Source organism: Vespa mandarinia, chromosome 5 (genome assembly GCF_050613455.1).
Source record: "Vespa mandarinia isolate Hongniang chromosome 5, ASM5061345v1, whole genome shotgun sequence".
Lineage (NCBI taxonomy): Eukaryota > Metazoa > Arthropoda > Insecta > Hymenoptera > Vespidae > Vespa > Vespa mandarinia.
In genome coordinates this window covers 5,398,506-5,423,697 of record NC_140814.1, presented here as the reverse complement: position 1 = coordinate 5,423,697, position 25,192 = coordinate 5,398,506, and the positions used below count along the sequence as shown (strand labels likewise).

Here is a 25,192-nt window from a genome sequence, read left to right as displayed (position 1 = left end):
AAAGAAAAAAAAATTTTCCTTAGAAATCAAGATAGACGGATTAACTGTATAAAAATAAATTTTTCACGCCGATCTTAGTAACACGGTCGGATAAACTCGCTTTTAATTGCCGCCTAGAAAGATCACATCGAGCGATTCATTCCTGTTAACGCAATTCGGTGATAAATCTTAACAACCATTCCTTTATTTTCATTTAACTGCCACAACGTATATAGTCTGTATTTTTCGATTGGACAAACGCATAAATCGTTTCTTGGTGTATCGCCGTCTTTGGTACGTAATAAAAATGTTATTCATTCGTCAAATTTCTCAACGACAGAAAGAAAGAAAGAAAGACTCCTTCCATTTTTATAGACCCATAAGACGATTGGCAGTCCATAAAATATATCGTACTTATGTTATTTCATTATTATTTCATTTTGCTCGTCCGCAGTTGTCGTAGTTACGAAGAAATACTTACGTAATGTTTTTTTCTTTTTCTTTTGTTTCTTCTTTTTTCTTTCCTTTTTCCTTTTTCCTTTTTTTCTTTTTTTCAACGAAATCCAACGAAATTAATTTCAATGAGTTCTCGATCGAGTCGAATAAAGTTTCTGATAAAAGTTCCAAAAGGATACACTTGTGTTATTTCTCTCTTATGTTAACTCCGATCTATTACGCGTTAAAGAAGAATAATTACACTCTGACGGTAACAACGTATATGTATTTATGTGGTTTCACCGTAGATAGAAGAAATAGATACGAAGCGTTCGATTTCCGGGTACGTTGTGTATCGTCTCGAGCGAATATACGAGATCGCGCAGAAGCAGAAACGCGACGTTATAATTCGCTCGTAAAATTCTTAGAGCCAATCATCTTCCCTTTTATTTCCTCTTTCTCTTTCTCTCTCTTACTCTCTATATATATACATATATATATATATCTCTCTCTTTTCTTTCGTCTCTCCTTTCTTTTCGACCTTCGTACGAAAAAAATTCGTCAATATAAATATAAATTTCATAGTATCATGTCAGATTCCATTAGTCGCTTTCTCGATCGGATAGCGTAAAAGTGTTTGTGACTTTACTCGAGGAGAAGAGAAAGAAACGAAGATAAAAAGGGGAAAAATAAAAAGAAAAAGAAATTGTTTATATCTGTACGGTAAGATCTGACTCTTCGGTGAAATCTTCGTACGTGTTATACGTATATTTATATATATATATATATATATATATATATGTGTGTATATGTTTACGTACTTACCTATCTACTTAGTTCTTTCATAGCGAGAAATCCGTACGTATCGCGTAACAGTTGATTCGTAGAAGACTTTCCATAGCTAATATTACGATTATTTTTATTCTTAGGAAATAAATTTATTATGGTTAATAGGAAGAATCTCTTACGTCCGGTTAAAATATTAGAGATAGAGAGACAGACAGACAGAGAGAGACAGAGAGAGAGAGAGAGAGAGGGAGAAAGAATGAAACAGAGAGATAGAAGTTTCGCTTGCAGTTATTAGTTTATTTCCCGTTAGTTTGCGTTTACCTCTTAGTACCGTGCGTTTACCACGTTCGCTAGAAACGCTCCCGGTATACCTACCCGGATGTAAAATTCACTTGTTGCTGTTAGAACGGCCATATTGGTATCAAGCGAGAAACTAACGTCTTATTAGTTGTTATTGCCACGAAAAGAAGCACGATATTTTTCTTTCAATTTCAAAGATTGGTTATAGAAGAAGATAGAAAAAAAAAAAAGGATACGTTTTGAACGTGCGACTTTACGTTGCTTATTCGTACCCAGAAAAAGCATGAAAGACAGATGGAAATCAAGAAATATCTATTAGATATTTCAATCGTTCTTCTCTTCATCATCTTTTTCATCCATTTCTTCTTTCATCATCATCATCATCTTCTTCTTCTTCTTCTTCTTCTTCTTCTTCTTCTTCTTCTTCTTCTTCTTCTTCTTCTTCTTCTTCTTCTTCTTCTTCTTATCCTTTAGAGTATCTCCAATCTCATCGTAGTGATCACGGAAAGCAGATGTTAGAGAATGACGACGATAAAATCGATCTTCTCGTTCTTCGTTTGCGTCTTTTTCGAGTTTTCGAAAGTGGTCATTAAAAGTGATTAGAATATAAAGTCAATCGGGGGAAAGATTGGTAAAGGAAATTGAATGAAATTTTTTTGAAGATTTCGAGATTACTCCGGAGAAACGAAAGAAATAGGAAAATCTCATTTGGTGCAATCTCAGTAGTAATTCAAGGGGTCATTATCCTTCGTGAAATATCCTAGACGATTAAAGAAAAATTAGTAATTCAGGATACGTAAATACACGTAAATAAAGTTTATTTACCTTGCTTGAGTTCATTCCTCCTACTTTGAAAAGTAGATATAGTATGTATATACCTTTCGAATAGAATCATGGTATTATTAATAGTAATGAAAAGTAGGTGACTCATAAATCGTCATGATGGACGCGATAGAATGTATGAGACACTATTGGACATTAATTAATATCAACTTAAAGTCAAAAAGATCTAACGTTTCTTTATGCACGTGCATAAGGAAAGAGAGCTTTGTCGTTGATATTTCTTAGGATTGGTTAGTACTTATGTAGATATGTACCAATGCCTCAAAGATAATTACATCAATTACCATGTATATATATATATATATATAAAGAAAGACAGACAGATAGACATTGAAACAGTTAGAGAGAGAGAGAGAGAGAGAGAGAGAGAGAGAGAGAGAGAGAGAGAGAGAGAGAGAGAGAGAGAGAGAGAGAGAGAGAAAAGTTCCGACGAAGTTTCACTTTGATATAAAACTCCGTTCAAGCTAACTGCATAACTATAATTTTATTATTCGCTTTCTGAATTCGTGCGTGTAGAACAACACACAGGTACACGTGGAAAACTTTAGGAAGCGAAAAGCCGATTGAAAAAAAATTCACATTCATAGATTTAATTAATGCAAACTCGTGAGATTTATTAAGGACAATTGATTTTTATACTACGTACAGAAAGAGAGAAATGGTTGACAGGGTGGAGAACGATTGAGATCGTGAGAGAACCCAAAGGAATATTTCATTTATATCACCTATCTATTTATCTATCTATTTATCTATCTATCTATCTATCTATCTATCTATCTATCTATCTATCTATCTATCTTTCTAGCTATATATCTAATACGAGATATTCGAAATCGAAATCCCCAATGCGCAATTAGACTTTAAATATTCCTTCTGTCCAATTATAAGGCAACCAACGTGTGGTATAAGAAGGCCGATTACATCGTACTTTGCTAAAGAACTAACTCGGTGTCTAATGATAGACTGTAATACATAGTGCAAGCCCTGCTTTTGGTCTATCCGCGCGTTAGACTGTCGTAACGTTGCGGTAACGCCATACTACGAAATTATCGTCGATGGACAACAATGGTGATGGTAATTATAAGTATAGCTAAGGCTAGTACTTAGTTACGAGCGTCGTCGCGTGAAACCTTCGTTCTAGGTAGAACAGGGCGAATATTTCGGCCGTAAGTAATAAAAATGTTTCTTATGTATCGTTTTGAACAAATCGAAGGTGTCCGAAGGGGTCTCTCCCTCCCTCTCTCTCTCTCTCTCTCTCTCTCTCTCTCTCTCTCTCTCTCTTTCTCTTTCATTCTCGTACGCTCGAGAAAATTATTTTTCACGCGCTCCCGTTGGAAAGCCAGAGCGTAAAGACTGACATAAAAATCTTTTTACGATGCCACGCTATCTGCTCTCTTAATCTCTCTCAACAACGGTGCTTTTACTTTCTTCAAGATAGAAATGTCGCGAGGCTCAACAGCGAGTCACATTTTATTATTGAAAATATATCTGATTTTTTGTCGTTTTTCTTTTTTATTTTTACGTTTTTTTTTTTTTTTTTTATTTTTTTTTTCTCCTCTTAATCTTCCTTTAGACAATTTTTTCATATCGCGTATACATATATATATATTTTTTTTTTTGAAATCTTTTTACATTTCTCAATTAACAAAAAGCAAAGAAAAAAAAGAAAGAAAAAGAAAAAAGAGAATTCCTTTTTATTATCTTTTTTATTTCTTTTTTTTTTTTTTTCTTTTTTAATAGGAACATTCAAGATTCTTACGACTTAAAAAAAAAAAAAAAATATTGTATGAAATTATTATCACCGGTACGGATAAATCGTTGGTTGAAACGTCGCACGAAAATGTTTCAAAAGTAACGATTACAATATCTTTTTCATGCTTCGTTGTTCACGATTCATGATTGAGACATCGATCGCGGTTCGAAATTTTTTTCTTGTTACTTTTTGTTTCTTCCATTTTTTCTTTTTTTCTTTCTTTCTTTTTTTTTTTTTTTTTTTTTTTTTTTTTTGTAAAATTCTTAATTAAATCGAACCATGGTTTACGATTTCCGAACGATCGCGGAACCATAGCCGTGTAACGCTTTCTAACGTGGCTTCTTTTCTTCGTTTAACGAAATATATATAAGACGTGGAACTTACTTGCCCGTTCCTTTTGTTTGTCATGTTTCTTTCGTGAAAACGTCGTCTTTTTTCTTTTTTTGTTTTGTTTTTTTTTTCTTTCTTTCTTTTTTTTTTTTTTTTGCCTTCGAGTCGATCGAATTAAGAACTGTCAGTAAACAAACAGACAACGTCCATCACCGTCTACCGTGAAATAGAGACAATGTGTCGCCGTGATAAGTAACAAATTAGATAAATCCAAAGTGAACGAACGATCGGACGTGTTGCGAATAAAGATGACGTCTCTAATCGTCCTCTTTCCGTTTCGTATAGTCGGCGAGCTCCTTTCGTGGCAACACTTTCTGTCAGTCATATTTCAGCGGGCATTCGTAACACTACCCACGCCTCGGCTCACGATGTGGGTAATTCATCGACGATAATGTTTCGAAGTAACGAAGGAAAGTGATATTCTGGAACTGCTATTCTAAATTCGTTACATGTATAAGTAATCGTGATAGAAGAAACGCTTCTAGATCTATCGTCGATCTATCACCATTGCAAATCGATCAGTTTGCCGAAGCACATTTCTATAGCTTCTTGAGCGAGATCATCGCTGCTTCAACAATGATCAACTGAGAATTAATTACGGCTCTTGTAGCGACGAAACACGCTATTAAGTATGGTTATCTTCGCTTTTCCTTTCTCTGTTTAATACACACACACACACACACATTATATATGCGTGCGCGCGCGCGTTCGTATGTACATGTACTTCGTATGTACATGTCATCTAAGCGGATCCAAGATGATCATCATCGTTTTGCATCGTCGTTGTCCTCGTCTAAATTCTCGCGCGTTTCCTTCGATCGTGCAGACGAATCGTGTCATGAATCTCAGTTGCTAAATCTCTTTGGTTTCGTGTCGCCTCGGTGATTGGCTAATCACGAATAAGCTGTCATCGAGTTTCGCTATGGGAGTGGAATCGATCGTTGTTTTCGGAGAAAGTAGATTTTTCGAACGAGCCCGAACGATCGAGATCGAACGTGTAGACGACCTCCTTCCTTCGATGTTTCTCTCCTCTTCCTCTCCTTTCTTCTCATTCTAATTTTCTTTCTTTCAGAATCTTATTTTTCTTCTCTTTTCAGCTGGAACGAATAGAGCTACCGTGTTTCGTTTGATCTCTCAATCTCGATCTCTCGCAGCTCCTTGTCGATAGGCTGACTGACACTGGTATAATTACCATCTAGAGAGTTATGTGTAATGTACAGTTTATTTCGAGATAAGTTTCATATCAGATAGCTCGTATATGAAATAAGAAAAAACGAATAATGACTTTCTTTCGTTTTTTCCACGTTTTTAATTATATATATATATATATATATATATATATTTTTTTTTCCCCTATACGACGTTATAATAGAATGAAGAAAATTTATTTTTTCATTAATTTATTTTCTTTTTATTTATTTATTTTTTTTTCCAATTTATAGGAAGAGGAAGGAATGAAGGATAATAATTTTTTGCAGATGAGATTTATCTGCAATATTCCAAGAAATTAATCTATAGGTGACACATAGGAACGACAATTTCATGATTCCCATTATCTTTTTCTTGAAAAAGAAAGAAAAAAAAAAAAAAAAAAGAAAAAATCAAGAATACGTCCTCTCTTCGAGGATTACATACTTTCTCTTTTTCGACTTGCATACTGTATCTTTTGTAACTATGTACATATATGTATATGTCTATATATGGATATATAGGAAAGAAATTACAGGGACAAGACGCGCATCCATCTAAGAGTTTGCTCCCCTCCATCCCTCAGCCACGTGTCGTTAAGATCGTTAAGTCCATGAGATTATATTTAACTATTATAAAATTATTTTGTTTCTTACGTTGAAATGAAAATTTCATTTGTGATCCATTAAATTGCTTTGTAACTTCCTTACTACGTGATTTAGAGTAATTAAAGCTTCCAGGAAGAATGAAAAGAGACTTTCTCTCTCTCTCTCTCTCTCTCTCTCTCTCTTTCTCTTTCTCTGAATTATCGCGTTACGCACAATAGAATTGCAAGATGCAAAAGTAAGATGAATCCATGCGAGACCGTAGCGATTATTCCAGCTTGGTTCAACGATTACGGGATTAGAAGTAGAATATTATTGTCCCGATTTATTTCATTTTCAATCGAGGAGAAGTGTGCGAAATAAGAAAAGGGAGGGGGAAAAAATAATAATAATAAAAAAAAGAAAAAAAGAAAAGAAGAAAAAGAAAAGAAAAAAAGAAAAAGAAATTCTCGAAAGTCTCTCTCACGATCCTCCTCTTTGCCTTCGGGATTTCACTTTCTCCTACTACTTATCAACGAAGACAGACGTAATGACGGTTTATCCGACGAACGACTATAACCTCGTTTTAAATATTATACATAAAATTTGTGAGAATATATATATATATATATATATATATATATATATATATATAAGTAAATATGAAATTGATTCGTCATTTAATTATATATAAATAATAAATAATGATGTTATTGGAATCGACTCAGGTGCTTTTGATTTTTCATTCTTCTCGTAAGAGATAGAGAGAAAGAAAGAGAAAGAGAGAGATAAAGAGAGAAAGCGGGGGAGTGGCGGAGAGGAAGAAGGGGAAAGGAAGAGAGTAATTTATATTTTATATATATATATATATATATATATATATATATATACATATTTTATTTTTAGAATCGTTTATGTCGCTTTTGGAAAGTTAATATATACGAAGAAACGAGTCTTCTATCTGTCCCTTTCGTTGATCGTATATTTATAAGTAGACGTCGACGATGACGACGACGACGGAGACGACGGAGACGACGGAGACGACGGATGGTTTGGAAACGAGAGCAAACGCTAAGTGTCGTCATATGAGGAAACGATCGGGAATCCATGTCATGGATATTTTAAATTTCGTGTACACGTATATATGGCTTGAAAGAAGCTGATCTTTTCTCGTTTCGTTGTCGATAGAATAGAAGAGAGGAGACGTACTTACTTACTTACTTACTTACTTACTTACTTACTTACTTACTTATTAACTTACTTACTTGTTTTCTTATTTACTTGTTCATGAAATTTCACAACCGTGAGGCGAGCGTTTAAAGACAGCGCGATTAGTGGTCCAGGAAAAGAGTATCTAGGTGGAACACAAGGTGAGAGGGAGGAGGGGGGAGGTGGGGGAAGATCGTATAGATCGTTCGTTTATAACTTTACAATCATTACTTTCTCTTTCTCTTTTAGACGTTATTAACAATAAAAGATTGGGAGAGAGAGAGAGAAACAGAGAGAAGAAAAGAAAAGATAAAAATAAAGAAAAAGAAAAAATCAACGAAGCGTATCTCGAAATAGACTTTAGATTTAGACAACGTTAAAGTACAACGATGTGTCGGCACGACGAGAACCGTAGATAGGATGACAAATGAATCGACACTGAGGTTAAATAAAACAAAGATTAATGTATACACTTGAAACCAATTAGTAATTAGACTTAGATACGTTATACACGGTATATAATGATGTGTATATATATATATATATATGTGTGTGTGTGTGTGTGTGTATGTGTGTGTGATATGTGTATGTGTGTATAATATAAGTGAATGCTAAGGCCGACGAACATGTAGAAATCATAGTTGCATTGCCAAACGATAGAAAATATTTATTTAAGTGAGATAACATTTATTTCGCTTTGCAATAATAAAGAATCGTACTGTTTCGAACTGTATTATAATTATTATTCGATAATTATCTTCTAACAATTACAGTCGATTCTATTGATACTCGATATTATTAGTTTTACGATAATTTAGAATCGTTCGTATATATATATATATATATATATATATATATATATATATTGTATGTATAAAAAAAAAAAAACAAAAAAAGTATGCTTTATCGTAGGACGTATTGCGAAAATTTCTCTCTATCATCATTTCGCGTTTCATTCGTTCGGCATTAAAAAGATATCGTGTTCCGATCGTTAGGAACTTTTAATAATACGAATTAAAGTTTAACAATCGAACAACTTAGGTGGTCTTTTTAACTGATTTTATTTTGTTCATTGAAAGTTCGTAAATCGTATTAAATCTTTAAGAATAAAGAGTGTTAGGTTATAAATACGTTCTCTTGGATAGATTGAAATTACTTTAATTATCCTTAATAAGATCGAATTACGAGGTACCATCTATAAGAAAATCTCACCTTCGCACTTTCCAATCTGTCATTACCAATCCGTTTCTCTATTTCCATTTTTTTTTCTTTTTTTCTTTTTTCTTTTTTCTTTTTTTTTTTTTTTTTTTTTAACTATTACATTATATAAGACAAAGTATACTTATTACTGTTATCATTGTAAAAGGATCTCTCTCTCTCTCTCTCTCTTTCTCTCTCTTTTTCTTTTTTTCTTCATAAAACAAAGTTACATATCCGTAACGTAAGATTTTACGATCGAAGAGTACTACTGTCGGTGAATTTTCACGCGAGATTCGAAACGTTATTACATATATAAATAATACGTACGTCGATCGTATCGGGACAAATCGATGGGACTGTTACATGGTTAACGACGATGCACTCTTTCGACATTAGAAAGTGTTTCTATGACGAGCGAGAAAGCTCTTTCGGGTTATTGCACGATTCGGGTAATTGATCTCTCGATGAGTCGTCATTGATCAGACAACGAAAAATGACAAATTTGACGATAATGATGTACGTATCTGTGAACTTATTAAAATACATTATTTTTTCCGTTTATGCAAGATCAATCATCAAAGCTATGAAAATTAATTCGAATTATCAAAAGATATCGATGAATAAATCTCTTTGAATGAATCTTAAATGCATTAATGAAGCTCGTTTAGATTCATAATTTATATGATATCGTAAAAGTAAATACATTAGATAGGTGCAACGTCCCAATGAATTAATTATCGTGATTTAATATTTTCTCCTCCCCTCCCCCGCCCCCTCACCCTTTTAATCCTCCTAATTTTTATCTAATTTTATTAAAACCCAAATACAATCGGTGAACATCGTACGATTAGATAAAAAATTATTTATAACTATCGTTAAGTATTATCGTTAATTAAATCGATTAAATGAAGAGTCTTTTAAAGGATACAAATAATATTATAGATATATAAGTACATAGAATAAATACATACATACACATATCAAATCTGTGAATTAATTGAAACAGTTTGATTGTTAGTGTTTGATTGTTAGTTGTCTCGTTACTTGAATTTCACAAGACACAGACTATTATCGCTTATTCATGATCGAGTAATAATCGTATTTTATCGATTCATTGATATTAATTAATCTATTATCGATTATCAGAGCTAACTGTTTAAAAAAAAATGTGTTAGCCTTTAATGATTAGAAGTTATTACCGATGATGACCATTACTCATTCATACTTTTTATTTATTTATTTATTTAATTTTTCATTACTTTTTAATTTTCATTGAAGAAGAAGACGTTTAGATCGATCGCTTATATTAGAAAATCATTCAATGAAATGTATCTGCATTAAAAGATCACGTAACGTTATAATATTTCTTATATCATTAATAATGTATATTAAATGATAATTTGAATCGTATAATTAAAATCTAATGATACCCGAACAAAATCATATCAAATGAGATTAAACTGTTTCCTACGATTAATATGCGATCCCATAAACTATAATCCTGTTATTCTCGAACGCTTTCTACTAATAACGATTCCGGTTGTAACCATCGTGGTAAAACGCGCATCGTACGCACGTCGCTATGGGCAAGGATTGCGTTATTGGATCTTCGTCCATCCGTTAGGTGTACGCAGACTGAATTATTATACCTTCTAAACGGCAACCATGACCTGCCGTAACAGTATAGCAAGGAGCAACAGGTGCGAGACAAAGGCTGCCTCGAGGGATCGAAATGAACGCGATCGAGCTTTCGTGAGTCATTTCGATCGTCGTGAATACGGTTTTAATAGCTTGTACCGATACATATGTATATATGTAAATATATATATATATATATATATATATATATATATATCGTACGTAAGTACTTATCAAATGTATCCATGTATGTATATAAGTAAGAACGTCAACCACGTTTTATGATATAGCAAGTAATATCAAATTATTTAGTGATTAGACTTTATAGGGATTTAAAGTTCGTACAATTGATTTATATGCGGAGATATATATATATATATATATGACGTGACTTTTCATATTTTCATTTTAGTCATAATCATTTTGACGAAACCGTCATCGTTCTTGCATCGAAATTAACGAATAAATGAAATTTATAATCGACTAAATAATTTAAAGATAAGTAATTACATACGTTGTCATACGTATGAACTAAAGACATTTTCGATCTCGATGTTAATTGTTTAATAGAAGAAATAAATGCTCCGAGGGGCTTTTCCGTTATTACAACGAATGTTTCGAAACCGCACGATTCGTGGTGTTATTGTTGCCCAAGGGAAAGAAGTTCCTTGTGTGCTCCGTCTAACCTTTGAAGGCTCATTAAAGGAAGCTTGCCGTGTCGTTCTACCGTACATTTATCTAATTTAAGCAATACCTTCCTTTTAAAAGAATTTACATGTTGTTAGTAAGAACCGATCGTAATTCAAATCGAACTTAACTCTGTTTTCTGCCATCCTCATAGATCTTTTTTTTTTTTATCTTTTTTCTTTCTTTCATTTTTTTTATTTCTTATTTCTATTATTATTATTATTATTATTATTATTTTTTTTTTTTTTTTTTTTTTTTATAGATATTACAGACGTTCGTCCTCTCCAATGTACCTTAGATCGTTACCCGATTATTAGTCTCCGTGAATAGTAATCCTCGTATATATTGAAAAAAAAAAGAAAGAAAAAAAATCGTCGATCGTTGATCGTCGAACGTATACGGCAAAGTATTATTTTCAAAATGAAAGCGCGCGAGCAAAGTGCGAGGCATGGTTGCTCTTGCGACACGACGCCTGCCACCGCCGCCGTCGTCGTCGACGTTGTCACGTCGTCACCGTCGCCTTCGTCATCGTCATCGTTATCGTCATCGTCATCGTCATCTCCGTCTATGTTTCCTTCTACTGTGCTCTGTTCCGATAAGCGCCTTTCGTGTCGGCGCAGAAGAGCGCCTTTTCCTATTGCAACGCTCTCGTATATGCAATTCGTGCCGCTCGTTGCCATCCATACGTAGTACTTGTTGTTATTCTGTTCTTCTTGGAATATTCGATATATCTATGGAGGTCAGTTTCTATAAAGAAAAGAAAAGAAAAAAAAGAAAAAAGAAAAAGAAAAAAGAAAAAAAGAAAAAAAAAATTGTAAACGTGTATATCTTTTTCTGTACATACAAGAATTATAATACGTAAGTGTATAAAAAAAAAAAAAAAAAAAAAAAAAAGATTTGCAATGTCATTATAACAATAGTTCGAACGATTTGGAAAGACTTTTGTTTATTTGTGCGCGTCACGTTGTAGTAACGTAGTAGTAGTAAAACGGGCGTGTCGGGGCATTTTGGTTCGTACAATAATAACAGAGCGATCGCGTCTAGAAACATAACAGACAACGTTAGTAGACGCTACGAAGAGATATAAGACTCACTGACCCTATGACCTCTCTTTTGCTATTCCTATAATTATTCTATCGAGCTCTAATAATTATTTCTCCCTTTTATTTTTTTTTTTTCTTTTTTTTTTTTTTATTCTTAAGATAAGGATTAAAGCTGTATTTAAGGAAGAGATATTAGAGGATCTTAGAAGTTTCTTAGAAGGCGGTAACGAACGGTGAGGTCAAGAGTTATACCTTTAATTCCATTGAAATCACGAAAGGTCGTAGTTCCGATCTAAAGTGGCAATTTGCTCACCTCTAATTGGTCACCTTAGAACTTGCTATGACTAAAATGTTTCCCGTTTTATCGGATCTGTAACATCTGTTTAAACTCTCCGTTACTGCTTCAATAATTCATATCGGAGAGAGAGGCTACTTGGTAGTTTTCAGTGAAGATAGGAAGCTTCGCAGTTCACGTTCTCTAGCTTGGCTGTCGCTTTGAAGCCTACTAAAACTGAAGGCAATTCTCTTTTGAAAGTAAGCCGATATATAGATACCTCGTACATATCCTTCCTAAATTGCATACCGACGAGCGTGTTCTCCATATCGAGTAAGATACGATTACCGATCCCGTTGGCAGTTAACGCGCGCTGGAACTTCCACCGCAGGAAGCTGATGTTGTTGATCATGGCGCAACGATCCTTTCGCTCTTGAGACTTACCCTTAACAAGGAATATGATCGGATAGATCTAGGTTAAGAGATCCTTCGAATCGTGATGTAAATTTCTTATTCCTTCCCGTCTATACATTTTAATGAAGTTTATTTTTCTCACTATTATTATTATCATTATTATTATTACTATTGTTATCATCATCATCATCATCATCATCATCATCATCATCATCATCATCATCATTATTATTATTATTATTTTTATAGGATATATTTCTCACAGTTTCGAGATAAACTATGTATGTATATCCGATAATTATTTCACCACGAAACACATCCTTTTTAATACTCACAGAGGCAAGTAAATCATTGCACAAGTTTCGTTAGATTATCAGTGGCAACGATGCGAGTCGCACGCGATGTGCTCCAGAATTTCCTTTCGATTAATTTAGGCCGATTACGTTGCTGAACGTAAAGCTATGCCGTTTTCCACGTGTTGCTTTTAGTCGTTCGATCGAAACGTGCAACCTGTTCTCGTTCATGCACGCGTAAGCTTCTATCCATCTATATATGCGAGAATTTAAACACGATTGTGATTTTCGTTCTAAAGGCAAAACGTGAACGGAAGTACGATTGAAATTAATCGTGATATATAATAAGACTGTGTGTGTGTATGTGTGTGTGTGTGCGTGTGTGTGTCTGTTGCGTGATACCTCTTAATTTATTCATTTACTTATGTTCACTCATTATCATTTATCAATTTCATAAATTTACATAACGTATAGATAATTATATCGTATATCAGGAAGGTATACTTTATGTTTATTTAAGTATTTAGATGAGTCATTGAACGCTTCACGATCGTTCGAAACTATTGGACATTTGAAAATTCTATATGTAAATTATATCGTCGAATGTGTTTGTCTGTATATCGTATATTGTATATTTCATTGATAGAAGGAAGTACTTAATTCTTTTTCCTTTCTTTCTTCCTTTTCTTTTCTTTTCTTCGTTCAATGGATCGACATTACATTGAGAAGTCAATTATTTATCTGGCAACATACGCACATCGATTTATAGACTTATTTAATACAGAAGAACGTAAATAACTCAAATTGAAACTTCCGCAAGGATCGATATTTCTCGTTCTTGGATATATCAACGAAACATAGAGTAAGAACGATATTATAGTAAATGTATGGAAATCATTTAAATTCGTCGTCTGTAAAGGAAAACGTTCGATAAAATAAACATAGAAATGATAATGTCACATTGCACGAATATTATAAATAAATATTCGTAGCATCGCGAGAAGGACGACGGAAGATGGGATTGGTGGTGGTGGTGGTGGTGATGGGAGTGGGGGTGGGGTGGGGGATGGGGGAGAAAAAAATAAAAACATATGTTCAATTGATAGTCGATTCGATACTTATTCGATAGAATTTAGTAGTTTACGTTTATTCCTACGATCAACGAGGAATTCGTTTCATAGTTAAAGATAATTCGCAATAAAATAGCGCTTGCCAATGATTCTCCAAGGGATTCTTAAGTGTATAAAAGAATGAAGAAAGAGTTTGAAAAGGTTCATTTAGAAACGTCTAATAACTCTGGCTTAATGAAAAAGTGTAAAGGAGATTCCGGAAGTCTCCTTAAGAGACCACTTACGAAAATAAATTGCCGTCGTAGCAACGATTTTGTTACTATACCACCAGGATCGCTTAGTTTTTCTTTTTTTCTTTTTTTTTTTTCTTTTTCTTTTTTTTTTCTTTTTTTTTTCTTTTTTTTTTCAACTGGCTTTAACTGGCCTTATCTGCGAAAGAGAACTTTCGAAATGCAATGAGTACCACCTTCATAATTACCAATCGATTTCTTTCTCGAAAGTGTACTCACGAAATGTCAGTGGTTAACAAGTTTACCACGTGTCAATTAATAGTGGGTGCCATCTAAATTCGATTACATGATTACATTTTGCACGTTCCAAGAGGTTGCAAATTCGTAGAACAAGATTTATAACATCGTTCTCTTTTCTTTTCTTTTCTTTTTATTTTTTTTTTTTTTTTTATTTTATTTTTTTTTATTTTATTTCAACCTTACGATCTTAGAGAGAAGGAAGAAGAAGAAGAAAAATGGGAAAAGGCAAAACCAAAGGCTACGACAAAATGGCGTACATCGGTGGTCAGTTTGTACCACTTCGGTATAAGCCAGTTCCTCATATCTTCCACCTTTTAAGCAAGTCGATCCGATTCGATGAAGCAACAACACGTTCCTTGTCACGTTTCTGTCTTTCTCTCATTTAAACACGTGACGTGTCTCCTTCCTCGGCTTCTGGATTCAGGATCAGAGACGGTCAACTTTCGGAACCTACCAGGCAAGAAACGTTCTCTGGTCGTTCGGTCAACTCTTAAATAAGGACGCGCTATTTGTAACTGCTATTTTGTTCGAACGCCAATCACCTTTTCGATCGATCGATCGATCGATCGATCTAGCCGGCATTTATCGATCTTTCAAATAATTTTTCTTTATCTTTTCGAGAACGTTAGCAACTTCTCTTTCTCTGTTTAGCATAAAGATATATGCCATGGAAACACATTTGATCTCGTAGAGATTTCGTAAGGATATACTTACGAAGGATGTAAACAACAACAACGAAAAAAAAAAAAAAAAGAAGAAGAAAAAAGAAAAAGTAAAGAAGGAAAAAATCGAATAAAAATGCTCAACATCGACGTAAAACTCTCAACGAGGATAACAATAACAATTTTTCCGAACATTTTAATAAACAACAAGAATAACTTAGTATATTTTACACGTTTCTAAATAGTATTTATAAAATGTCTGATCAATCGAATTTATACGATCACGCGATATCCATATTGAAGTTGAATAGACAAAGAGAGAATAAGTTTAATATATTCCGTGGTTCCTGAATCATTTTCCGGAAAATCCATCAGTCCTTGCGATTCTACGTCCATTTCTTACGATTTACGTTCGATATCCGCGTACCTTCACGATCGTAATCTCCGTATCTGGCCGAAAATGGCGAATGTAACATTCTCCGACTGAGTTTACCTAAGTAAGGACGCGTGATTTGTAACGATCACCAGATGAGGTATCACTCTCTTGGCACGGTCGAACGCGGTAGTTAGAAAACAAGGAAATCGTTGTGCTTCTCTGGAATCTTGCTCTTCGAATATATATATATATATATATTTTTTTTTTTTTTTTTTTAGAAATAAGAAGAAGAGCGTATGGTATAGAAAAAGAAGGAACGAAAAGAAAAGTAACGGGTATTAATGAACTTGTCCTTCGTATCGTATAAAGTAAGAATATCGTATAAAGAAGCGAACTCGAGGTAAATACGATTGATACGTGAAAACATAAGGGGAAACTTAAGACGAAAACGACTGACGAAAGAAATTTATTATATACAGGAAGTCAATTGCGATTAATCGTGAAAAGAATTATTTCAAGATTGAACGAGAGCGTTATCTAAATGTAACATTATCGCTTTCGAAAGAACGAGAGACTACGTATATTAGATTCTAACATTGTCTATGACGAATTCCAATTTGTTCCGTGAATTAGATAGAAAGAATAAGAGAGGAGGGGATAAACAAAGAGATTCTATTATCATTTAGAGAGAAAGTTTTTTAAGCGAATTAAAGTGTAACCAATTGGCTAAACTGTAACCTCCTAGTACGTCATTTCGTTTGCGTTACATGTTTGTTCTATATATATATATATATATATATATATATATATATTTATTTTTTTCTTTTTTTTTTTTTTGACTGATACATATAGATAAGTATAATAATAATAAAATTCATAGCTATCCCGGAATATAATTATCTCGTTTCTTAGCTATGTACGAAATTTCAGAGAAGTTCCGAAGAAGGGAGCATTTAGAATGTTTTTTTTTTTTTTTTTTTTTTGTGTGTGTGTAAAAGTTACGACGACGATTAATCATCGACCATATTGTTGAGAATGTTGTAACGGATTTAAGAGCGTATTATATTTAAGAATAATTTAACGAACGACGTCGGTCGTGATATTGCGTATTTAAAAAAAAATGATCTCTAAAATTATTGCCAATGTAGAAAAGAATGTTTCAAAAACGCGTAATCCATATTCGGAACGCGTAACGAGCGCGTAACATGATCGTTGCAAATTGATATGTTCCACGATATTCGTCCTAACTTCCACTATTACTATCTTGCGGTATCTAAACGGAGTTATTACTTGCTTTCATTTTTCTTTCTTTTTTCTTTTTTTTTTATTTTCTTTTTATTTTTTTTTTTTTTTTTTTTTCTTTTCTTTTTGCTCGCAAAACAAACGGATAGTCGTCGAGAAATAATTTATAGCGAAACGTTAAATAATATCGAGAGAGCTAGCTGTGTTTGCTAATCGTATGACGATTTGCAGAATACACAATCGAGTGGAAGAAAATATATATATATATATATATATATATATATATATATATAGGGAAAAAAAAGAGAAATATATATATATATATATAGGGAAAAAAAAGAGAAATAAGAAAAGTTGAAGGTAAATTGTCGAGGAATGGAAGAATATTAGAGGAAAGTTGTTTTCTTTGAGTGGACGATGAATGACTATTGCAAATCTATCGGTATATATATATATATATATATATATATATATATATATATGTATACATACATATATATTATCTGATTCACAGATTCATTATTTTCAAAGAGGAATAGGAAAAGTCATAGTCGGGAAGAGATCTCATCTCTCTTTCTCTCTCTCTCTCTCTCTCTCCCAGTGTGTAAATACATACATGTATTTACGCATGTGTAGAGAAGTGGAAACGATCGAAGGTGCGATAAATAGTCACGGACGAGCTGGATGAGTCGAGTAATCCAATACGGAGGCCAAGCCACTTTCTCCGCGTCTCTCTTTCTGGTCAGACCGGAATAAATATCTTTTACTCTTTCAGTTAGTTAAGAATTACTCATCCGTATTTTAGTTTACACTCCATGTTGTTCGTTCCATTCGTTCAATACATCGGTCAATAATCGTTCGATCGATCGATTACAGGATCGATAACAGATAAAAAACACACACATACACAAATATATATATATATATATTTGATATAATATAAGTTTGATTAATGGCGATACTATATTCATTACTTTTTTTCACACAGGGAAGTAATTATTCGAAGGAAATCGATAATCGTTTTGCGTCATTACGCTCGTTTCTAATCTCTCTTATGCTTTCTCTATCGTCGCTTCATTAACTCGGATTACGAGTTATTTTGTTAAACCTATTATCGAGATCGAAATGATATGGCATTACCGACGTCCTATGCGTTAATCCCTCTTTCGGGGATTTCCTTGTTAATTTACAAAAAAAAAGAAAAAAACAAAAAAAAAAAAAAAGAAAAAAGAAAAAAAAAAGAAGAAAAGGAAAAGACAAGAAAAGTTTCTTTCATTCTTGAGATCTCTCAATGATACGTAATTAATACGTCTGATTATCTATAATTTAAAAATTCATCTCGTAAGCACGATTTCACTAATTATGAAAGACTTTATAAATCATTCGCCGATGTAACGTTTATTGTATTCTTTCGTGAGAAATACTCACGAAAGCGAAAAGAAACGGCCGTAAAAGTAAACTCCATTTTCTTCCTTATCGTTCAAATTAATCCGATACGTCCGTTCTAACATTATTACGTTATTATAACATATAATATATATATATATATATATATATATATATATTTTATTAAACAAAAATGGAATTACTTTTCATAGTTTATTTTTTTTTCTTTTTTCCTTTTTAATTTCTTCTTTTTTTTTTCTCTCTCTCTCTCTTTTTTTCGTTCATTCCTTCGTCACGCGAGACGACATAATAAGCATGATTTAAAATTATATTTCATTCGAAGGAAAGATACATCGATGTGGTTCGATAATTGTATTTCAAGGATTTATAAATATAATGTCCTTTATATCTAAACGCGAAGTAAGGAAGTTGTTAGAGCATCGAGCAAGAAACATAAGGGAAAAATCAACTCATGAAAGTTATATCAATCAGGAAGCACTCTCTCCCTCTCTCTCTCTCTCTCTCTCTCTCTCTCTCTCTCTCTTTCTCTTTCTCTCTATGTTCTTCGAATTATTCTTCTTTCTTTTTTTTCGAATGCAACGTTTACGTTCACGTAAAATTCTGTACGTAAACGAGCGTCGTGACATGGCCACGTGAAAGTGATTTGGCAAGATTCTACATGTAGACGTAAACATCGTAAACGTTCGAGACACGGGAAGAACCACCGACGTTGGTGGTATGGATGGGAAAGAAGAAGTAGAGAGTGACCATGGCTACCTTGGCCGTGACAGATGCACCTGCTCTTTCCAAGTTCGTCAACTTTTCGATTGGTATATTGTTGTAATTTCAATCGAGGACAAATTTTTAGCAGTATATATTCAATTCAATTGAAAATAGAACGATCGAGATAGAAAGAAAGACGATTATTTTTTTTTTTTTTTTTTTTTTTTTTTTTTTTTTTTTTTTTTCCCGAAGAAATAGAAAGAGAAAGGGGAAAGAGAAAGGGAAAGGGAATGGGAAATTGAAAGAGAAACGTGTTAATAAAAGGCATTGATTAAAATCATCTACTTATGTTATCTTATTCGAGGCGAGAGAATGATAGAAGAAGGTTTCATTCTTAGAATGTAATTGAAAGCAATGTGTTATATTCGTACGATCGCGATAAATTTACAAACAGATAATCGCATATGTGAATCAACGTATGTATATATATATATATATAGCTCGAAAGAAAGAAAGAAAGAAAGTGTTCTTTCACGCAATAACCAGATCATTTTTCGTTCGCTTTCACTTGGACCCACTCGTGTTATACTCTTCTTTCACTTTTACATACATACATACATACATACATACATATATACATGAATAGTTACATTGCAGGACCTAGCACCCTTTCATTACTCTTCGATTAATTTAACGTATGTACACGTTACATATGATGATGCTCTCAGTATGTTGAAATATCGTGCGATTTTTGCACTTTCTTGAGATGGTCTTTGTTAATTATGTGAATAAATTTGTTCTACGTTATTTAGAATGATATATCGCAGAAATTGTCTCGTCCATTTTTCAGAAAAAGAAATTTTATGTATATATTTGAAAGAACTCGGTTAATTATTTCATAAATCTGAATAGATATGTATATATACATATATACGATTTATGGTAATAGTAAATTTTTTCTTTTTCTTTTCTTTTCTTTTCTTTTTTTTTTTTTTTTTTTTTACGATACTTTAAATACGCAAACGTAACAATCGTACTTTCAATAATTTTCCTTAACGCTTAACCGACCCCATAGAAGGGATATGAATTATTTTCTTTTTACGGGTGTCGCCGAGAGCACCGCGGTCTACTCTGGCAACAAAACGGTAAGCTCGAAGAAAGGATGAAATATGTTCGAACGAGTCTCTTTTATCGGTCGCTTTGTCTTTTGAACGAGAAATGACGAGGGACCGTTTCGTAAACCACAGACCTGCTGGCACGCTCGATTTGCATATATATCGCAGCATGGCATGGCGTACTTTACAATATTCTACGCTTGAAATCATGCAGGACATGGTTAAAAGGGGAAGGAGAAAAAGAAAGAAGAAAAAGAAAGAGAAAGAAGAAGAAGAAGAAGAAGAAGAAGTAAAAGAGAAAAGAAATAGAGGAAAAAGAAAATGTTTCGCGGTCTATGCGTATTGCTATGTGCATAGTATTATTACAATTATTATTATTATTATTATTATTGTTGTTGTTATTATCGAAACGATTTCGCGGTTATGGGAGCGAATGATTGATGTCGAAGTGAAACGATTTCGGTTTCTAAGAGAAAGAGAAAGAGAAACAGAGAGAGAGAGAGACAGACTTCTTTCATAATCCAAAGATTTACGTCGCAATGAGATGTCGAAGTTTTGAAAAAAGAAAGAAAGAAAGAAAGAAAGAAAGAAGAAGAAGAAGAAAAAAGGAAAAAAGAGGAAGAAAAAAATTGAACGTGTTTCGTGACGTCATCAACGTAATCACAATAACAATTAATAAACTATATTCAACCGAGGCGATGCGCTTACGATTCCAGTCGAATTCTCTTCATTGTGACATTTAACGTTTATATGCAAATTAATTGATAGAAAAATAAACGTAGCGATTTACGGGTGGGGTTCACTTTCGTTCGCGTAGGTTGTTTAAAACGAGCCGTGAACGAACGCATTGGTTAAATCTAATCCGTGCATAGCAAGAAGAATTGGAGCGCATTAAATCCGCCTCGTGTCGTCCAATGGCGATCTGACCATTGAACTTCCATGTAACGAGTAGGCTCGTAAAACCTGTATCCTCCTCCTCCTCCTTCTCCTCCTCCTTCTCCTCCTTATCTACCTTCTCTTTCTCCTTCTCCGTTTCCTCCTTCTTCTCTTCATTCTCCTTGCAACCAACCTCTTTGCTTAGGGCTCCTCCGTTGTCGTTCAACGACGAGGATTCAACCTTGCTACAGGTTGTTGCAATAAAAGATCCTGTCAGACACGACAAATAGCTGAACTATGGAACTTGGGCTACTGTACATTATCCATGGAATCCATAGAATGGAATTTCGGGAGCACCGCCAGTTAAATCAAGCAATCCATCTATAAGAAACATTTATAAGATTAACGAGGTATTGAAGGAGATCTCAACGATCGTAACAGAGAGAAAAAGAGAGAGAGAGAGAGAGAGAGAGAGAGAGAGAGAGAGAGAGAGAGAGAGAGAGAGAGAGAGATAGCTCCTCTCCTTTACCTCTCCTTTTCTTCAAGAACGAGAAGTAGATAAAGTACTTGGTTGTTTTCGATCATTAATATCGACACGCTTTAGTAAGATTTGCATTTCCCTCTCATTAGCAATTATATTAAAGTACTACGTTACCACGTTACACTCGTTTCTTTTTCATAATTATGAAATTATTATCGTCGTCGGTATTATCGAGGACGACAATCATGAAAAATAATGATCGGTGAGGTTCCTTTGGAAAATATATGGTATCGTAAAAAGGGTTGTATTTTCTTGAGGAAATGTATGATCCTCTCCTTGGAAATCTTCGTCGTATATATCGTTTGCTTTGACATTGATTAATATCGTGCACGATGAAAGAAAGAAAGAAAAGGAAAAAAAAAGATAAATATATAGATGGATAGATAGATGGATAGATAGACAGATAGATAGGTAGAGAGAGAGAGAGAGAGAGAAAGAAACACGCATAGCGATTCTAGCATTCGTGTCGAAGCTAATTGGTTTAGCTGGGAACTTTAATGATCGAGACGTCCTTGTTCTCGCATTGGACGTTTCAAATCAGCCAACAGTGTTTGCTCGATACGACAGGAAGAAAATTGTAACAAGAATGCTGCTAGCTTGTCCTTGGTTCTTCTCATTCTCCTAGTAATCTTTCTTTGTTATTTTTTTTCTTTTCTTTTTTTCTTTTTCTTTTTCTTTTTTCTTTTTTCTTTTTTTTTTTTACTACTCGTCATTGATACGATAACTTAGATCGAAAATCTGGAATCGTGCGAGAGAAACGACCTAACCCGATTTCCATTGGTAAGATTGAATCAATCGTTGCCAGGTGGTCTCTTTAAGTCTTTGCAATCCGATCGAAAGTACTGATTATCTTTGGTTTGATCTACGTCGATCGATTTCGTTCACGAATCGTCTAACTTGTGTCTTACATCTTTTGGCTTTCTTTTCTTCGATGAAACGGAATGGGAAAAGGAAAAAAAAAAAAAAAAGAAGGAAAAGAACGGGAGCATCGAGAACGATGAAGCGATCGATTAAGGTGACAAGGCGTTCAAATCGTACGTAGAATGAAGAACAAGGAGGATGAATAGATGGCTAGAAAGGGAGAAAAAGAGAGAGAGAGAGAGAAAATGGCTGATTCTGCCGCTCTCGATACATCGTCATAATTTCTCGCTCTCGTGCGACCCGGAAGTTAGACGCGTCACGACGAGGAGAGAAAGTCGTTCGCTCATCTGGCTTCGCGTATTACCAACAGCTGCAATGTTCTTCGAGCAAAATTGCGACGATCTTTGGTAAATGATGTCTTTGAATGAGTTTAGACGACGATGCTATCGAAAGAGTATTTATAACGTTACCTCAAAAAAAAAAAAAAAAAAAAAAAAAGAGAGAGAGAAAGAGAGAAAACGAATGATCGACAGGAACGTTTCGACAGATTCGACGTTCTTCCAAGTAAGAAGAAGATCGAGGATAGGAGGTGTGAAAGGGAAAGAAAGAAAGAAAAAAAAAAAAGGGAGATCAGAAAGAAAAAAAGTAAAAGAAAGTAAATAAGATTGTAATTTACGAGCAATCAAGAATGGAACGAAATATTATGAACGAATGGGAAAACCATCGAGTGGGACGATTAAAAAGTTCCCTAAGCCATTAATGTTAGTTTAACAACGATTAATGATCGTAATAATCTATTTATTTGAATAACATGCAATTACTCGATCAAGAGGATAACGCATTTTATACTTGTTAGCAAAAAGCGACGTTTAATTAGCGAATCGTCTAAGAAGAAATTGTCTGTACGTCTTGTTAAAAAAGACAAAAAAAAAAAAAAAAAAGAAAAAGAAAAAGAAAAAAGAAGAAAGAAGAAAGAAGAAAAAGAAGTAAGAGGAAAAAGAAGAAGAAGAAGAAGATGAAGAAGATAACGAGTTCTCTCGACGTCGAATTAACACGTTCCTGACGTTCGTCTAATCGTGAAGAAGAGAGATATATCGATGAGTAAACGAGTAGTATGAATCTTAGATCATCCGAACGCATAGTTTTCTCCCTCTATCTACCTCTCAACCTTCCAATCTTCTTCCACCTTCCCCGACTATAATCGACTTGTTGTTGATCTCGTTTTACGGCGTAATTCGACGTTTAGTTTGATCGGTAGTGATAATTTGACGTTGAGTCATGTAACAGTCAACGTTGATAATCTAAGCTTAAATTACAGGATCGCGTAAGAGAAGGTAATTCTCCACGACATTAGAACGATTAGTATCGCTGAATTAAATTAACGACCGTATCATCGCTCTTTTTTTTTCCATGGCCATCCCTTACATCTTCCCCTCTACGTTCTCAGTTTATTCCTGTAAAAAGGACCTTGAGAACCGAGGAGCTTGACCTTGAAGATTGCCAGAACAAATGGCCAAAAATTGTCGGAGCTGTTCCGCGAGATGCATCGTCTCTCTCTCTCTCTCTCTCTCTCTTTCTCTTTCTCTCTTTATTCTTTAGTTATCCGAGCGCATGAAAACGAGTTTTGCATCGAATCGCACCGCCGGATAATTATATAGTTTCGATCGTGAAAGTGGCATCGAACTCGAATCGCCAACAACGAGAGAGAGAGAGAGAGAGAAAGAGAGAGAGAACGAACCTGTGTATATCCACCACGGGATATCAACTACATTGCCAAGGCCAATCCTTTAGCCAGCGAGACACAAACCAGAGAACACGTAGCTCGTTCGAATCAATGAATAACCTGCTGGTCCACTGGATACATCGGTCACGCTTCGAGATTTTAGTATCGACGTTTCGGAAAAATCTTTCGACATTAGCGAATTTAAAATTTATTTCATACGTCTCCCGATCTTTTTCTATTCTTTTTTCCATTTTTATTTATCTTCTTTTTCTTTACTTTTTTTTTTTTTTTTTTTTTTTTGTTTCTTTTTTACTTTTTTCTTTTTTCATTTATAGACGAAAGTCGAAATGACTAGAGAGAGAGAGAGAGAGAGAGAGAGAGAGAGAGAGAGCCCTACCTACTATTATCTGCTGTTAAATCTTACAGGATGTTTGCCGCGGCCGGTGGTCATTGTGATTTTAGTCGAGTTCGTCGGTGAAACGGATTTAGAAAGCGGATGCGAGAGTGCCAACTACACAAAGAGCACCACGAATTAGAATCGTCGAGGCGAATCGTCGATTCGAAAATAAATTTTCTCTCGTCCTGTCGATTTTCGTTTCTTTTCTTTTTTTCTTTTTTTTATTCTTTTTTTCTTTTTTTTTTTTTTTTTTTTTTTTTCACTTGCTTCTCTCCAACGATCTCCGTGGACACGCGAACAACGTGTATACGCGATCCCTAATCTCCCTTCCTCCCTCCTATCTCTGTAGATTTTTAATATCGATCGTTCCAACTGGTTGCTCGGGCCAGAGGTTCTTCCGCCCTTGCATCGATTTACATGTAAGTTACGTATATGTAACTGCACTTGCTTTTTACTGCAAGACAGATACAAGATCCGTGAATTTTGTAATATTTTTATCGGAATTTAACGAAGGCAACATTTAATTAATTAGTTTATCTCATTCTCCCTCCTTCCTTCTCTCTCTCTCTCTCTCTCTCTCTCTGTCTCTCTCTCTCTCTCTCTCTCTCTCTCTCTTTCTCTCGGAGAAAGTAAAATCGAGGAGAGGATTGTATAAGCGTTATATGTGTATA

General features: G+C 34.1%; 1 protein-coding gene across 2 annotated transcripts in view; it reads left to right on the top strand.

Annotated features, from left to right (window-relative positions):
* The window catches only part of LOC118441898 (uncharacterized), a 55,376-nt gene that overhangs the window by 16,290 nt on the left and 13,894 nt on the right, over positions 1-25,192 (top strand). The window contains exon 1 of one of the 2 annotated variants that reach the window (XM_035866910.2): positions 1,010-1,137. The exons of the other annotated variant lie outside the window; for it this stretch is intronic. The gene's annotated coding sequence lies outside the window, so the exon portion shown is untranslated. Of the gene's footprint in view, positions 1-1,009; positions 1,138-25,192 lie in introns of those variants that run through there. 2 annotated transcript variants of the gene reach the window in all.